The 6,633-nt window shown below is 40.4% G+C and overlaps 1 pseudogene; it reads left to right on the forward strand.

Annotated features, from left to right (window-relative positions):
- Positions 1 to 4,980: 4,980 nt before the first annotated feature.
- LOC120852290 lies at positions 4,981 to 6,328 on the forward strand (annotated as a pseudogene).
- The last annotated feature ends 305 nt before the right edge of the window (positions 6,329 to 6,633 follow it).

Consider the following 6,633-nt stretch of genomic DNA (forward strand, 5'->3'; position numbering starts at 1 on the left):
GCTGTAGAAAGACTCTGCTTTAGTCACCTCTTGCTGAGAAGGAAACTGCCCCAGGTCTCAGGGTTCCTAATCAGGATTGATCATTTGTCATGATTCTTCAGGTTGGCTGGTGCTGCTTTTGCTGGATTCACATGAGGTTCCTTATAGGATAACATTCATCTCGAGCATAGCTTGGGACTGGCTCAACTGGGGCTTTCTCTGCTTAGTGTTCCATCTTTAAGAAGGCTGGTCTGGACTGGGCTTCCTCACTTGGCGGCAGCAGCTTTCCAGAAAGGCAAGACCCCAACACATTAGTAGCTTATTAAGCATATGTCTGAAATGTATTTTCTGATACCCAATGGCCAGAGCAATTTACATAGCCAAACCCAGAAACTTTGAGAGTTGATTATATAAGGGAGTAGGGGTACTGGGCGGGGGGTGGGGGGGTATTGATTCACCAGGTACCATTTGTGCAACAGTTTACAGTCCAGCTCCAAACATTCACACTCCTATATATGCAAAACACTCTCAGGCCCTAAAAAGACCCCCACCCTGACTCATCAAGTCACATCAGCGAGTTTGAAATTCATGATCTCATGGTCTATATCAGACCTAGATATGGTGCAGGTTTTGTGGATGCTTCTCTTTCTGATCTGGAGATTTGCAAATTAAAAAGACATTCAATTTGCCTTTCACACACACACAATAGTAAGAGAGGGACACAGTAACTGCAATGGGCACTGAATAGTAAGGGTAGAGGCAGGAGCACCAAGGTCACTGGTCCATAGCAATTCTGAAATCCAGCTGATTACCTATCAGGGCAGCAGGTTAAGCCCAGTTATGATTAAGCCCAATTCTGTCCCTCACAACAAACTGTGGAAAATTCTTCAAGAGATGGGAATACCAGACCACCTGACTTGCCTCTTGAGAAATCTGTATGAAGGTCAAGAAGCAACATTAGAACTGGATATGGAACAACAGACTGGTTCCAAATTGGGAAAGGAGTACATCAAGGTTGTATATTATCACCCTGCTTATTTAACTTATATGCAGAGTGCATCATGTGAAATGCCAGGCTGGATGAACCACAAGCTGGAATCAAGATTGCCTTGAGAAATATCAATAATCTCAGATATGCAGATGACACCACCCTTATGCCCTTATGACAGAAAGCAGAGAAGAACTAAAGAGCCTTTTGATAAAAGTGAAAGAGGAGAGTGAAAAAGCTGGCTTAAAACTCAATATTCAAAAAACAAAGATCATGCTATCCAGTCCCATCACTTTATGGAAAATTGATGGGGAAACAATGGAAACAGTGACAGACTTTATTTTCTTGAGCTTCAAAGTCACTGCAGATGGTGAGTGCCACCTTGAAATTAAAAAACACTTGCTCCTTGGAAGAAAAGCTATGAACAACCTTGACAGCATATTAAAAAGCAGAGACATTACTTTGCTGACAGAGGTCTTATAGTCAAAGCTATGGTTTTTCCAGTAGTCATGTATGGATGTGAGAGGTGGACTATAAAGAAAGCTGAGCACCGAAGAATTGATGCTTTTGAACTGTGGTGTTGGAGAAGACTCTTGAGAGTCCCTTGGACTGCAAGGAGATCCAGCCAGTCCATCCTAAAGGAAATCAGTACAGAATACTCATCGGAAGGACTGATGCTGAAGCTGAAGTTCCAATACTTTGGCCACCTGTTGCCAAGAGCTGACTCATTGGAAAAGACCCTGATGCTGGGAAAGATTGAAGGTGGGAGGAGAAGGAGGTGACAGAGGATGAGGTGGTTGGATGGCATCACGACTTAGTGGACATGAGTTTGAGTGAACTCCGGGAGTTGGTGATGGACAGGGCGGCCTAGCGTGCTGCAGTCCATGGGGTGGCAAAGAGTCGGACGTGACTGAGTGACTGAACTGAACTGAACTGTCCCTCAAAAGTAATTCTCCAATTCATGATTTTCCATGTTTGGGGGTTTTGCCCTCTCAGGATGCTTCCCTGTGAAACACCTTCTTTCCCATAAGAAATAGCCCATGTTCTCATCAGACCAGTTTTCTCAGACTCCTTCTTGACTGTAGAAAATTGAGAACTCCAGAGGTATCTTTTTCAATGATTTATGCCCCTTTAGTCCATTCTTGTGCAATACTTTTAAACTTTTTGTGGTCCTTCTACAAATCTTATTGTTATTCACTCCATGTCCCAAAAGTCATGACTATAATTCTTTTCAAGAGAACTCTCTCTACTTTTGTCCAAGTATACAATTGAAGTGAAATAACACTTTTGAGATTTTTAGAAGTGCTTCTTCCTAGTTGAGAGAATCTATTAGTCTGAGGTCTAAACAAAGGGTCTTATGACCGAATCTTTGATTTACTCTTTACCCTGAAGCCATTTTTCATTTGAGAGTCTTGTGCCTGCTGGAGAGCCTGGAAATATTAAACAGTTTTATTTTTTGACCTCATAAGTCTGGATTGGAAATTCTGTTCGCATACTGAATAGTTCTCTCTTTAGCTAAATTCTGTCTTTCCATATCTTATCATATGTAACTAACAGAAGCCAATTGGCACTTGCAATATTCTGCCTAGAAATGTTATCTGCATGTGCAGGTTAATTTGGTGCATTATTTTTTCTCAGGTAAATGCAAACAGTTGTTTTAAGCCTCTGGTATCAGTTTCATTCTTGCACTTCCTGCCTTCATCAATAAGCTCCTCATTATCCTTCCAGCCTCCCCCTTTGCCCCATGAAAAACCCAACAACTCATGCTTTAGGTCTTTTTTACAGCAGTGCTCTATTTCCAAACCACTTTTCTGTTTTAGTTTTCTATATATGAAAACAAAGTCCTGTAAAATGGGATGGATATGCAAAGCACTCTACAAATTTGAAGAATAACTTTTATTATTATTTAAGAAGACATTCTGAGGATATAGAAACTGGTCTGTTCTGTGAAAATGGGAGAAAGAACATGAATACCAACCTATTAACATTGTTCACTGATTTTTTTTTTTTCCTTGAAATGTGGTATCAGAGACTTTCAATGTCTGCATCCCCTCCAAAGGTATAGTGCAAGAGAACTGAGAAAACAGATATTTTGGGTTTTTTTTTATTGTTGTTCAGTAGTGTCTCATTCTTTTGCAACACCATGGACTGCAGCACCCCAGGCTTCCTTGCCCTTCACTATCTCCCGGAGTTTGCTCAAACTCATGTCCATTGAGTGGATGATTCCATTCAACCATCTCATCCTCTGTTTCCCTCTTCTCCTCCTGCCCTCAATTTTCCCCAGAATCAAAGTCTCTTCTAATGAGTTGGCTCTTCACATCAGGTGGCCAAAGTCTTGGAGCTTCAGCTTCAGCATCAATCCTTCCAATGAATATCAGGGTTAATTTTCTTTAGAATTGACTGGCTTGATCTTCTTGCTGTCCACGGAACTCTCAAGACTCTTCTCCAGCATCACAGTTGTGAAGCCTCAAGTTGTGTATTTAATTAAAGAGTTGATTGAAAATACATTTAACTCAGCTGGTAAAGAATCCTCTTGCAATGCAGGAGACCTGGGATTGATCCCTGGGTTGGGAAGATTCTGCTGGAGAAGGGAAAGGCTATCCACTCCAGTATTCTGGCCTAGAGAATTCCATGGGATGTATAGTCCATGGGGTCGCAAAGAGTTGGACACAACTAGCGACTTTCACTTTCACTTTAGGCAAATTTAGGAAAGATAGATTGGTCTACATTTGGTTTCAGTAACTAATATTAAGCAGGGATTTAGAAGAGCTGGTTCCCAATGGTGTCTCTAACAACAGGTGGATGACCTGGGACAGCCACCTCCTCGCTCTGTGTTCTCATTTGTGATGTGGCAAAATTCAGCCACCTGCTTTCCATCATCTCCCCTAATCTTAACAGTCAATCACAGAATAAGTTGAGCCTTGAAACAAATCTCTGTTTCAAGTCTGGACTTAACATCAGAACAAGTCAGTGTTACTATTTGGGAAAACTCCAGAGACAATTTTCATAAAATATCTTGAGTTATTTTAGTGCAGTACCATAATAGTCCTAAGTTTTTCTTTATTAGTAAATTTGTTCACACAGTACACTGATGGGGTAAATCTCCTTCTAAAAATATGTTGATCACCCTCAGAGATTAATGTGATTCGGGTGATTAATCTAGTTTCTATTTTAATTGCATGAAAGAGTTAAATGTTCTGGCTGAATTGTGAATAAACTCTCCACTTAATAAACACAAGGGCAGTGTGCACAAGACAATCTGCATGTCTGGATCTGAATCTATTTCATCATTTTATCTTATCCTCAGAGGAGTTATCTTATTCTCAGGCTAGGAAACTTTCACAAAACATGGTCTCTGTGGATTAATTGAACATCTCTCCAAAGACAGGAAAGTCGAGAGAATCCTTTCTGCTGCAAAATGAATTCAGCTCTTCAAACTGACAGTGCAGTTTCTTTCCGAGGCACTTAATTATTTACCAGATTATTGTAGTTTATAAGAAGATTCAAATTCAGGAACTGAAAGACTCCACCTCTGAGACCTTACTAAGCTTAACATTAGTTTAAATAACAGCAAATATAACAGCTAATGTCTCTTTTGGGCTATACTGCTTGAAAAATATATAATTTGATCAAATAAATTAGTTCCACTGAGCTTTATCTTTACAGTCTGCTGAAGGGTAAAAAATAATACATATGAATATACTTTGTGAACTGTAAATTGCTATTAATATATGAGAGCTTATTTTCATTCATAGTGCTATTGCAGTTTGTTTCTTTTTACTGAAGACTTTTTAAATGAATAATGAAAAAATGTGAATTAAGCAAGTGCTATTATTCCATATTTATCAATTAAGATATTTCGAAAAACTGATAGGTAATAATATTATGTGTTTAATTTATTCCAAAGTGGGCACATCATTGTATCTTTTTAAGAAATAGGCTACATAGTAAATGCTTTACAACTTAAGGGATAATTCCCCAAAATTTGACTTTAAATTCATGTATAAGTGTTAATGAAATCTACATATGAACAAGTGGGCCTGATTTGGTAAAAAGACACAGAAAATGGCAATAATTGTAGAGCCGCTGGCTATCAAGTGCCACTGGATTCAGAGGGCAGCAGTTATAGAGAACATGATCCAAGTGTTCAGTGGTTATCAGGGGAGCACTATCATATTTTGTGAAATGAAGAAAGAAGCCCAGGAGTTGTCACAAAATGTGGTCATAAGGCAGGATGCCCAGTCATTACATGGAGAAATTCCACAGAAGCAAAGGGAAATCACCCTGAAAGGTTTTAGAAATGGTAATTCTGGAGTTTTCTTTGCAACTGATGTTGCTGCACATAGTTTAGACATCCCCGAGGCTGGTTGTTCAAAGTTCTCCACCAAAGGACATGGAGTCCTACATTCGTCATTCTGGGTGAACAGGTGGAGATGGAAGGACCTGGGGTTTGCATTTACTTTTATCAACACAAGGAAGAATACTAGAGACCCCAAGGGGAGCAAAAACCAGGAATTAAATTTAAGCAAATAGATGTTCCTTCTGCAGCAGAGATAAGAAAATCTTCTAGGGAAGATGTCATAAGGTTCTTGGACTCGGTGCCTCCCACTGTGACTGGTCACTTCAAGCAGTCAGCCAAGAAGCTGATTGAGGAGAAGCGAGCCCTGGAAGCCCTGGCAGCTGCCCTGGCCCACATTTCCAGGGCCACATCAGTAGACCAGCACTCCTTGAGCAACTGGGATGTGGGCTTTGTGACCATGATCTTGCGGTGCTCAATGGAAATGTCAAATATTAATTATGCTTAGAAAGAGCTTAAAGAGCAACTGGGTGAGGATATTGATTCCAAAGTGAAGGGACTGGTCTTTCTCAAAGGAAAGCAGAGTGTTTGCTTTGATATTCCTACTGGATCAGTAAGTATAGGAAAAGTGGCACGATTTAAGGCTCTGGCAGATTTCTGTGGCCATGGAGCAACCAGAGCTAGGAGGACCACAGGAGCGATATTGCAACTTCCAAGGACAGCCGGAAGGCAACTGAGGCCTCAGGGGACAGCTTGAGGGCAACTGAGGTAACAGTGCACAGCGGGAAAGAAGTAGGATCTTCAGAGGACAGCGATTAGGAGGCAGCAACAAAAGTAACAGATTCCAAAACAAAGGCCAGAAGCAGAGTTTTAATAAAGCATTCAGACAGTACTTTGAAGTAGAGGATTTATTTGGGAAAAACAGAACCATGTTCAGCAACATGGAACTGAACATTGTTTTTCATACAAAGTTAAAAGCACACTGCATTTCCTTCCTGACCACTTACTGTCCCAGTCCCCACCTCTTTGAGAGAGATAAGCTTCATCTAAATTATTTCATCTGATTGATGATTGTCATTCATAACTTTATTGTTACTTCTGTCTCGGGTATTTCTTTGGAAAAGGTGTATGGACTCATTACATATTCTAATGTATTGTCTATAGATTGTAAGATAAAGTCAAGCATGTATCTGCTGATACTTTTTAGCTGGCCTGTTTTTACACTTTGGAATGTCTCCGAATAGTAGGCTTCCCTGGTGTCTCAGATGGTAAAGAATCTGCCTGCAATACAGGAGACCCATGTTCAATCCCTGAGTTGGGAAGATCCCCTGGAGAAGGAAATGGCAATCCACCCCAGTATTCTTGCCTG

The sequence above is a fragment of the Oryx dammah genome, unplaced genomic scaffold (genome assembly GCF_014754425.2).
Source record: "Oryx dammah isolate SB20612 unplaced genomic scaffold, SCBI_Odam_1.1 HiC_scaffold_25, whole genome shotgun sequence".
Lineage (NCBI taxonomy): Eukaryota > Metazoa > Chordata > Mammalia > Artiodactyla > Bovidae > Oryx > Oryx dammah.